General features: G+C 34.7%; 1 long non-coding RNA gene and 1 other non-coding gene across 2 annotated transcripts in view; both read left to right on the top strand.

Moving 5' to 3' along the window:
* Nucleotides 1-12195, top strand: part of LOC125616419 — a 33798-nt gene extending 21603 nt beyond the window's left edge. The window contains exons 2-3 of the long non-coding RNA XR_007347047.1: nucleotides 2797-2943; nucleotides 11922-12195. This is a non-coding gene — a long non-coding RNA (uncharacterized LOC125616419). The remainder of the gene's footprint in view (nucleotides 1-2796; nucleotides 2944-11921) is intronic.
* Nucleotides 1556-1684, top strand: LOC125616449. The gene has a single exon (XR_007347079.1). It is a non-coding gene; the product is annotated as a small nucleolar RNA SNORA70 (small nucleolar RNA).

Here is a 12195-nt window from a genome sequence, read left to right on the forward strand (position 1 = left end):
ACAATGAGGGTCTCCTTCCTTTACCATGCAATTTCCCTTCTCTCTCTCTTTCCCTCCCTGCCGCAGTTTGGCTGCAGCAAATTAACGGGGGGTGACAAGCAACTTGTGTACATTGATACAGCAGGAGTAGGAGCGGTTTATTGTAGGAACGGAGGGGTATATATACATTCCACACAGCTTATCTTAATTAACATAAACTAGATACAGCAGTCAACCAATAAGGAATCTCCACACTTAATGGCTTGCTGGCATTACTTTACAAACCACTCCCTCTGCAAAATGCCAGGCGCCATCTTAACTTGTTTACAGACTCTAACACCTCCCCCCTCTTGTCTCTGTTTAATGGTGATCTTCTTCTCATGCTCTTCCCCCCTATTCTGTTCTTAGTTGCTCTCCTTATATCAAAGATGACATTTGGCATTTGTTTTTTAGGGATTGGCTAGCTTCACTTAGCATAATCTGCTCTAGTGCCATCCATTTCCCTGCAAATTCCATGATTTTGTCATTTTTTAGTGCAGAGTAATACTCCATTGTGTACAAATGCCACATTTTTTTTTTTATCCATTCATCTATTGAAGGGCATCTAGGTTGGTTCCACAGTCTAGCTATTGTGAATTGTGCTGCTATGAACATCGTTGTAGCAGTATCCCTATAGTATGCTCTTTTAAGGTCTTTAGGGAATAGTCCAAGAAGGGGAATAGCTGGGTCAAATGGTGGTTCCATCACCAGCTTTCCAAGGAATCACCATACTGCTTTCCAAATTGGCCGCACCAATTTGCAGCCCCACCAGCAATGTACAAGTGTACCCTTTTCCCCACATCCTTGAGATTAATCTTGACAGAGGCACTTGATTAGAGGGCAATGATCATGAACATAGGTTCAGCTAATTTTCTTCAATTGCACAGGAAAAAGAAGGTACCAGAAAGCTGTATTTATTTAGAATAGATGGAGTATATGATTTACTGGAATAAGAGAGGAATACCAAATTTTGAACCTGGAGACTATTGGGGCAAGAAACTATCAGTGTGATAGGGTCAGATTTTAAATAATATACTAGGAACAGGAGGTTAATATTCATAATTTATTTATTATTATATCTTCATCAACTAGCACATTTGTAGTATATAATTAGTGCTTACAAGTTGTATGCTGAAATATTATGGAGCAAGTCCTTTTCTCTTGAATACAGCTATAAACTTTTGTTAAAGAAACATGTCAAAACAAAAAGATGAGTACATTTGCTTTCAAAATCTTTGAAAACTCTGTTTAATAAGTGGTATCCATTCATTTCAAAATTATAACCTGGAGTTCATTTTATGAACTCAGAGTATAAGTGGTGTAAATTCTACATTATACCAGAATAACTGTGAAAATGGCCTAGAAGGAGAAATACTAACCTAAAAACTTAATTTGGTTAATAAGGATTTATCGTAAACTACTGAAGTCATTTAAAAATACTGCTTTGTGTTATTTCTAAATATCTTAATGTTCTGTGTCTTCAAAACCATTTATTCAGTGATGTGGTTAGTCACTGTGATTTGAAACTCCAAAATATCTGCACTCAATTAAGTCAACTGGGCCGGGTCCCTTGTGGTGTGGTGGTATGCATGGCTGCAAACAGCAGCCTTCCCCAAAGAGTAAGCAGCCCTGTTTCTTGCACGTGCCTAAGGCACCTGGGACAGCCCTTTCCAGAGGACATCTCTGGCCTCCTACTGCCCCCAATCTAGGCTCCAGAGAGTTATTTAGGATGCCTTTGGAAAACTGCAAGGCATGGTAACCGGGATTCACATTGACAAAGTTATTATGTCCGTCTGCACCAAGCTGCAGTACAAGGAGCATGGGATTGGGTCCCTAGGCAGGGATAAATTTGAGTTCTATAGCTGCTACCAGATCTACATCTAAAAGAAGTAGGACTTTCCCAAGTTTATTTCTGTTGAATTTGAAGAGAGAGTGGCTGAACAGTTGAAATGTCAAATACAACCTCAATCCAAGTCCCATGGACACATGGCAGGCTTTGCACTTGTGAGGGCTTCCACGGTGCTGCTTTGTCCTTAATCATGTCCACCAATAAATCCTACTTGCTGTCTACCTAAAATAAGTAAATAAATAAAAGAAACCTCCAAAATACTGGATTGGCTCTTTTTCAGGAGGTAGAAATAGTGTTTTCAATATAGAGCTCCTTTAATCGGTACTACCAGAAAATCAAAACATTTTCTTATGTCTGCTTGGTTCTCAAATGTATTCTACGACCACACCCCTTCTCTGATTGCCAAAACCTAAATAAATAAAGTCTAAGTAATTCAATAAGGAATTTATGTCCTCTGCAAACCAAACCCAAGCAAACCTCTATGTCCTGTTACTTTTTTAACCCTCCAGATCTACCCTACTGTATTTCTGGAAACCACCACACCCTGTGGGCACTAAGCTTTCATTTACCTCCAACCCTTGCAAGCACCTGGAATTCCTATGCAACTCCTCTAACTGGGGAGATTTAGCTCTTTCTAAAGGCCGAGTTCCTATCATGCTAGTTCTGGGACATTACCTGTTAAGGCCATGCCCCTGTACCCACAAAAAGGAAAACCTTCCTTAGGGATTTTCTGGTGTTCTGTCTTCCTACAGAAGAAGCTTCCTATAAGACTCTGTCATATTCTACCAAAAAAAAAAAAAAAAACTATAAATAATAGTTATTACTATCATTTGGGAAATTGAGCATGTACAAAGTGTTTTGTATTGAACTCAGCAGGAGAAAACAAGCAAACAAATTATTTGAGAAGAAAATTGAATTTTGTTTCCTAGAATGAAAGATCTGCGTTTTTCCAGATGGACGAGGATAAAATGGAAGATGCTGTTTTGTTTGGTTCTGTTATATTTTTCCATGCTGAAGAAGACATACAAATGACCAGCAGGAATATGAAAAGGTGCTCAACATCAGTAATCATCAGGGTAATGCAAATCAAAATCATAATGAGATGTCACTTCATACCTGTTAGGATGGTTATTGTTAATAGCAACAATAAAAAAGAAGTGTTGGCAAGGATGTGGTGAAAAGGGAATCCATATACACTGTAGGTGGGAATGCTAATTATTACAGCTGTTATAAATAATACTTTGGAGGTGTCTTAAAATTAGAAATTAAATTACCATATGATCCAGCAATTCAAATACTTTCGTACAGTTATGCTTCAGTATCCATGCACGAGTGGTTCCAGGATACCCCTCAGATATCAAAATCTGCGGATGGTGAAATGCCCTATAAAAAATGGCATAATATTTGCATATAATATATGAACATCTTCTTGTATACTTTAAATCATCTCTAGGTTACTTACAATCCCCAATATAATGTAAATGCTATGTAAATTGTTGTTATACTTTAGTTTTTAGCAAAAAAGAAAAAAATGGTGTATGCCATCAGTACAGATGCAAACATGATAGGCCCATCTACAAGTACACAAATGAGATGTGAGGTGAACAATGCTCCGACAAGTGCGGGAGTGACAGACTAAAATCTGTGAAGCGTCAAGTATGCCTGCTCATTAATGACTTCTTTCACTAGAATCATGCATAATATCTGGCAGATTCAAGTTTTGGTTTTTGGAACTTCATCTCATTTTTTGAATATTTTCAATCTGGGTTGAATCCCCAGATGCAGACCTCAAGGTTATGGAGGGCTGACATTACATGCAAAGAAATTGAACTTAGAATCTCAGAGAAATCTCTGCACTCCCATGTGCATTGTCTCACATTCATGAGAGCCAAAGTATGAAAACAGCATACGTTTTTAACCCACCTCCAATGGGTACATGAATTAAAAACTTAAGGTATTTATACAATGGAATATATTCCATCCTTAAAAAAAGAAGAAAGACAAAATACTTCTTTTATTTTTATTAAGATTTTGGATGTTGGTAAATGAGAAAGACTGACCGGTCATTTTCCTTTATTATAATATCCTTGTCATGTTTTGTATCATTATTATCCAGATTGAATAAGTTAATAAGTAGATTCTCTCTTTTTTTTTTGTTCATTGGTAAGTGTTATTTAGGTATTATGTTTTTCCTTCTATATTGGAAGGATTTCACAAGTAATTCTATTATAACTAGAGACTGGTTTGTAGGGATGTTTACATATTAGAGATTCTATTTTATGCCTTAATTATAAATTATTATAGCATCTTTTTATTCTTGGGTCATTTTTTTATTAGTTGCTCAAGACAATACAATGATCTTGACACATCATACATTTAATTCAAATAGGATATGAATTCTCATTTTTCCACGTGTACAGATTGCAGGATCACATTGGTTATACATCTATGTGTATACATACAGCAATCCTAGTGTCAGTTGTATTCTGCTGCCCTCCCTATCCCCCCTCTCCTCCCCTGCCCTCCCCTCCCATCACTATTCTCTACCCATTCTACTGTGATACTTCTCTCTCTCTCTCTTTTCTGCCCTTCCCCCTCACACCATCGTATACATATTTTGTGAACCCATGAGGGTCTCCTTCCGTCTTCCATGCAATTCCCCTTCTCCCTCCCTTTCCCTCCCACCTCTTTTCCTTGTTTTGTGGTAATCTTCTTCTCATGCTCTTCCTTCCTACTCTGTTTTGAGTCACCTCCCTTATATCAGAGAAGACGTTTGGCATTTGTTTTTTAGGGATTGGCTAACTTCGCTTAGCATAATCTGCTCTAGTGCCATCCATTCCCCTGCAAATGCCATGATTTTGTTATTTTTTAGTGCTGAGTAATATTCCATTGTGTATAAATGCCACATATTCTTTTATCCATTCATCTGTTGAAGGGCATCTGGGTTGGTTCCATAGTCTAGCTATTGTGAATTGTGCTGCTATGAACATTGATGTAGCTGTATCCCTGTAGTATGCTCTTTTTAGGTCTTTTGGGTATAGTCCGAGTAGGGGAATAGCTGGGTCAGATGGTGGTTCCATTTGGGGTCATTTTTTTTATATACTATGTTCCCTCAGATTTTTTTTTTGTATCTGGATTTTAAATGTATTTTACTAATGCTGTTATAATCTTTTTAAAATATCTGATCAATACTGATGTGTGCCTTTATTCCTGATAATTTTTCTCTTCTTGCTATATCTTGATCAATTTTAGCATGAGTTTGTATTTTGGTGTTCTTTCCATTCAAAAAATATTGATTTTATTCATCATCTCTACAATAGGTTATTTTCTACATCATTAATTTCTGGTCTTATCTGTTTTCCTTTCTCCCTTCTATATTATATGAATGTAATTTGTTGTTCTTCCACTTCTTGAGATTAATAAATAGAACATTGCTTTTAAGACTTTATCTTATCTAATATACACTTAACATAAAGACTTTTTTTCTTTTATTGTGGTAAAATTGACATAAACAAAAGCCAGAGATATTTCTTGATGCATATTGATAGATGGTTCTACTTGCATAGCCATCATCACAATCAAGATATAGAACACCAGAAAGTTTTCTTAGGTTTTTTTCTTGCATTTCTTCAACTCTGAGAGACAACTACTATCCTGATTTCTAACTCCATAAGTTTTGCTTGTTCCAATTCTAAATAAGTAAAACTATAGACTATACCATTTGTGCATTTATTCTTTCTTTCAAAGTGTTGCATTTATTATCTTTAAAATGTCTGCTCTTTAAAATAGAAATAAAATTTGTAAACAGTAAAAACACAAATCTTAAATGCCCAATTAAATGACTTTTGACAAATGTGTAACCATCTTCTTAATTAAGATATAGAATGATCTATCATCTGAGGAAGGCCCCTAATGCAACACTTGGCAACCCCTACTCTGATTTATATCATGGAAATTACTTTGCTTTTTTGTTAAATTTATAATGGAATTATATAGTATGTTTTTCTTGTATTCAGCTTCTTTATTTTAATATTTTGTAGATGCATCACTGTTGTAGCATATATCAACGATGCAATCTCTCACGGTGCTGAGAAATATTCCACTATAACAATATACTATAAATTGTTTTGTGAAATTATGTATATTGTTTATCTCCTGTTAATGGACCCATTGATTCCCCTCCCACCCCCGAGTTATTGCTCATTATGAATATGGCTGCTTTAAACATTTTTATGCAAGTTTATTTGTGGATACATTTTTTCATTTCTCTGTAATAAATCCCTAGAACTACTGGATCATAGGATAGATGTTATGTTTACTCTTGTAAGAAACTGCAATATAGTTTTGTTTTTTTTAATTTCCTAAGTAATTGAATCACTTTAGTGAACTACTATTAATGCATGCATTTCAACATGCTCTATATCTCACTCATTATTGGGGGTCATCAGCTTTTAAAATTTTAGTGATTACTGTGGCTTGAAGTATTATCTTGAGGTGGTTTTATATTGCTTTTCTCTGATAATTAATAATATTGAATGTTTTTTTATGTGCTTTTCTGGCATATATTCATCTCTTGTAGAAGTTTATGTTCAAGTCCCCTGAAAGTTTTTGCATGTTTTTGTATTATTGATTCATAGAAATTTTTTATATATTTTGAATAAAAGTCCTTCTCCAAATGCTTTGTCTGCCTCCATTGATAAGATACTATGCTGTTTTCCTTCTTTATGTGAATATGGATATAAATAATAGAGTTACTTACAGCTGAATTAGGGTAGTATAATAATGTGCAGGGATGCATGGGAGTTTGGGAAAGACTTGACCAAAATAAAGACAGTGTGAAAAAAAATGATTTATTGTGTGGTGTTTGATATTTCAAATTTCCCTGGCAGCACCTGAAGATTATTTGTTTGTTATTGATGTTCCTTTGGCATCATGAGTGGCATAGCCTTGTTTGGCCACATGGGCAGGGAGGTATAAAAGACTGCTGCAAAGTTTAGAGAATTCTCCTTAAGCCAAGTTTCACTGCATAAAATTCAGTGTTTCAGTCCAGCATTGAAACATACCTTCATGTGAGTAAGAATGATGCTAGGGGTCTATGCTGAAAGTATCTTTTTCCTTCACACTCTTTCTCCTTTTTCTGCTGCTAGACCATAATTTTTGCTTTACACAAATATGGTCTGAAGGAGCAGTGTGCTTCTTTTGTATTATTACTATTGTAATCTTTGCAATGGAGACAATCATTGATTGATGTGCAAGTACTGAATTGAACTTCCCAGATTTAATCTTTGGCCTGATAAGTTGGACTCTTGCTTTAGTTTTCAGAACTTGGTTATTTTACCTAAACTGTAAATGTCCTAGCCCACGGTTATTTGCAATGTTCATTTATTATCCTTTTAATATCTGTTCAACTTGTAATGACTGCCTATTTTTTTTTCTTTCTTTCTTTCTTTTTTTTTGTGTGTAAGCATGTGTACATGCTGGGGATGGAATTCTGGGCCTTCTGCACAGTAAGCATTCACTCTATCATTTTGCTACATTCCCTAATTATTTTGAATAGTGTTCTTATCTTTCTCTGTGTCTCCCTTTCACTGGGGATTGGGAGGATGGGTGGTGTGTTTGCATATATTCACATACATATAACTTTTCTGATTAGTCTTACTAATGTCATATCAATTGCATTATTTTTTCCAAAGACTGTGGCCTTTCTTAATTTGCTTTATTGTATGTTTTCTATTTCTTGATTTCTTCTTCTTTATTGCTTACTTCATTTTTATCTATGCTATTTAATTTGATCCTTTTTTCTAGATATTTCTGGTGGAATCTTAGATCATTGATTCTTAAAACTCCCTTCTTTTCTAATATAAGCATATACATCTGTAAATTATCTTCTAAACCTTGTTTTGGCTGCATCCACCAAACATTCTTATGTTGTATTTTCACTTTTAGTTAAAAATGTTTTACACTTGATCTTAGCCAAAAGGCCGAGAAGCGATTAAAAATGTTTTAAAATTCCTTCTTATTTCCTTTTTAACCTGCATGTCATTTAGAAGAGTAATGTTAATCATCAAAAATATAATATTTCCTAGATTTCTTACTGAAAATTTTAATTTTATTCTATTCTGATTAGAGAAAAAACTAAGACTTTATACTCTAAAAACCATTATAAGGTTTTTCTTTTTGAAGGTTTTTATGTGCACTTGGAAGGGATGTTATTCTGAAATTGTTCAATGTCTGTAAATATCAATTAGTTTAACATTGTTCATAGTGTCTTATGAACAATTCTTATATATTCCTAATGATTTTTATTTTATATATATTAGTTATTGAAAGATGAAAGTTCACATCATCAATGATAATTGTAGACTTGTCTACTTCTCTCTTGCTGTTTTTATTTCAGTCATTTGAAGCTTAGATATTTTATCATTACATGACATTTTTAAGTTTAAAATCATCCTTCTTCTTGAAATCTAGTTAGTTTAATGTTAATATATCCATTATTTTATAATTAAGACTCATCCCTTATGGTGCATATTTTTCTTATATTTGCTTTCAAATTTTTCTATCCTTGTTCATTAAACAGCCTCCTTTCAAAATAATGTAGTTGAAGAACTTGTTTTTTATTTAATTTGACAAATTTTATTTGCATGTTAGTCTATTTACAGGTAATTATATACATGACTATTTTAGGTCCACCATTTTGCTATTTGTTGTTTTAATATTTTTACAGGTGAAGACTGTGGTGCTTAAATGAAATCATTTGACCCCACCATTATGAATAATCTTCCTCCTCGGGGATTCAGGGAACTAAGTTCAACAGCAACATTTCCCACTGGCTAAATAATGACACCCTAGACTACTTCAGGAATGACTACTTATCTCATGAATGGGCTTTCAGAAACTTTATAGAAAAAGTTCCTCTGCACCATCTTGTGATACCATTAGGGAGTAGATGAGCAGGTCTTACATGGTATTTCACCCTGGCATTTCAGTTTCCCTTAACCCCTGGATATTTCTCTGTATAATACCAAATAAATGTTATCATCTCACCTTCTATAATTGTGGGCTACATTTAGGTTCATATTTCAATCAATCAACAAAGGACATGCATAATCCTACCCCAGCTTATACAAGCAATCAGGGATCTCTCTTTAAGGTACCCATATAAAAAAATTTAGCCAAAATAGTTCTGTTTCTTCCACCCTTTTTCAATATCCTTAGAATTATTTTCCAAATATATCCCATAGATTTCTACAGATACAAATCAAAAAAATTTTGAAAAAATTGGGGGGATTCTGGTATGTATTCATGGGACATATTTGGACCTAATCCATAGAACCTGCTAGAAATTAAGCCGACTTTGTGTACAAGAGCAAGACCTCTAACAGAGCTGTTGTGAGTGGGTCATATGAAGGAGCAGTATTGTATTTCAAGACATCTTAAAAAATACCATTTAGCTTCTTCTAAATTCAAGGGAAAGGGGATTGCTTCTATTTGAAAAGGAGATTCAGTGATAAGAATTTGACCAGTTGTCACTTTCTCAATTATCAAGGCCCCACTATTTCCCAATCAACACCTTAACGTTAACAATAGAGACTTTCCAAGGTTATAAATTAATTCATATTGTAATCTGGCTACTCACAAGCTTCCTACTTGGCCTTGTTTTTCAGAAACTTCGATCCTATAGCTATCAGAGATTGCAGACTTATTCCCACAATTTAAGGCAAGAATTTAAAAACTTGAGTTTAAAATTTTTTTTCTGCACATTTTTTTCAGTAACATAGAATCTAACAATCTCACCTAACAATCTCACAGTTCCAATATTCCATTTCCATCAAGTGCCCTTTGGCATTAAAAAGCTTTATTGACACTTAATTCCAGGTGACCGCCAGTGACAGTTCAAGTAACAGCATTTTATAGGCTATCAGTGCATTTGCTACTAGTCTTAAAGTCATGCATGTCTCCAAATCTAGTCCAATATGAGAACCAGTCCAGATCTGTATCTCTAAGTTTCTGTGGGCCACAACCCACTTCTGATATTAGTCATTCAATCAACCAGAAGTCAGTCACAGAAGCAGACTATAGGTGCTATGAGATAAGAGAATAGGAATTGGCTTCATATAGTTTTGAGAGGAGGTGGGGAAATCAAAGTCCAGAAAGCAGAGTTGAGGGACCAGAGTTGGGAGGAATCCGTTTTGTTTTTGTTTTTTTTTAAATATTGGTGTGAAGAGTTAAGTCAGAGTTTGAAACAAACAAACAAACAAACAAAAAAGCATGAGTGGATGACGTATAAGGAACTTCATGGGAAGCTCTGAATTCCTAGGTTAACTACAGCCTCTATGCATCTGCACCTGGGCATCTGGTACTGGATGGCTCTGTGCTGCTAAACTAAGAGCTCTCAGAGAATCTGAACCTATGTGACCACTGCAATGAGATTATAAATGCAACACAGCTCTTGCCTAAATCATTCTTAATCCACTTGTCCTCATAAATCCAGATTTCATGACATAAGGAAGCCCAGACAATATGAAAATTAACTGAAGTTCTAGGTCCTCTGGACCAACTGAGAGCCCAGTCAGAAGACAGCTCCAACTTGCCAGCCAGTCATGTGACATATTCCTTCTGGAAACAGACTCAACAACTTCAGTCAAGCCTGTAGCTGATAATCGGGTAGAAAAGCAATGAGCTTTCCTCATCAAGTCAAGTCCAAATTATAGATTTATGAGCAAAATATAGGTTGATTATTGTTTTAAGCCAATCATCAACAAACTTTTTTTTGTAAAGAACAAAATAGCAAACATTTTAAGCTATGAAGGCCACAGTGGTCTTTATTACATGTTCCTTTTTAAAAAATATATATAGTTTAAAAATAATAATTTTCAGAAATTTTCTGTTTTATTAGCTGCATAAGAATAGGCTATGGACTACATTTGTCTTATAAGAAATAGTTTACTATTCCCTATTTTGGGCCACTAAATTTTATGATGATTTGTGACACAGCAATAAATCAAAATGATCAGTTAAATAAATTGCACAAAGCTGAATTTGCAAAATTAAGAGGAAAAGAAAAAACAAAAAAGTACATATGCATATATGCTTGTGTGTGTGTTGTATGTATGTGTATAAACTCAGACACAAAGCGAGCTTCAGCAGAATTTTAATGATGACTTTGTTGACGAAGCATAGAAGATCAAAGACCAAACATGAGTACAACATCAATTTACAAAAAATCCTCATTAAAAAATATCTTATTCTAGGGAAGAGAGCAAATATTGAAACCCTGGTGTATTCTGAGATCTCTATGGTAGCATAACATACATTATTCATTTATCTTATAAGAATCTTATGAAGGAGGTATTATCCCCATTTTTACCCTTAATCAAACTTGGATTAGAGAGGTCAAACAATTTTCTCAAGACTCCATGATTAGAAATAGCCAGAGCTTAGATTCAAACCCAATTCAATGTACCAAAGTCTAAAGTTGATGTTTTATTATTTATTAGTTATTCATTAAATAAAATAACTTCATAGTTTCTAAAGTCTGTTTTTCACCTTCTCTGCCAATTTTATAGAAGAAGAGCTAGAAATGCTGAGAGTTCATTAGAATTGTAGCAAAGCATGACTGGAATTAAAATAGCTCTCTCTTCTGCACCCTCTTCTCATCTCTACACTGGCTTAATTTTCAGCTGCAATTTATTAATATATATTTTAAACAACTGAAAACATTTTTATTTAATTAAGGCCTTAAAAATTTAGATATTATTTTTAGATTTTATTTGTCAGTTTTCTTCAGAATTCATATCAGTCAAAAATTTCAGCAAATGAGTAAGATGTATATGTGTATATTTTTATTGAGATACAGAAAAAGAGAATTGTTCTATAGTTTGTACTGGAATGTCTCCAAAGGCTCTTGTGTTGAAGGTTTGGTCCCTAGCCAATGGCACTGTTGGGAGGTGATAGAGACCTAAGGAGGTGGAGCTAGTTGGAGGAGGGGTGTCACTGGTTGTGTGTCCTTGAAGGGTGAATCTAGGCCTCTTCCTCTTTCTCTGATTTCCAGCTGCCATGAGGTAAGCAGGTTTGCTCTGCCTTGCCCTTCCACTATGTGGTGAGGTCTGCCTCACCACAGTCCACTGCAAGGAGTCAGCAGACCATGGGCCAAGATCTCTGAAATGGTGAGCCAAAATAAAATTTTACTCCTTTAAGTTGATTTTCTCAGATATGTTATCACAGTGGCAAAAAGTTGCCTAACACAATATGTAACATATGTAAATATGTAATATTTGGAAGCATAGAAGACTCCATAGAAGGTATGCTGCTTTTGATTTGGGCAC

The sequence above is a fragment of the Marmota marmota genome, unplaced genomic scaffold (genome assembly GCF_001458135.2).
Source record: "Marmota marmota marmota unplaced genomic scaffold, marMar, whole genome shotgun sequence".
NCBI lineage: Eukaryota > Metazoa > Chordata > Mammalia > Rodentia > Sciuridae > Marmota > Marmota marmota.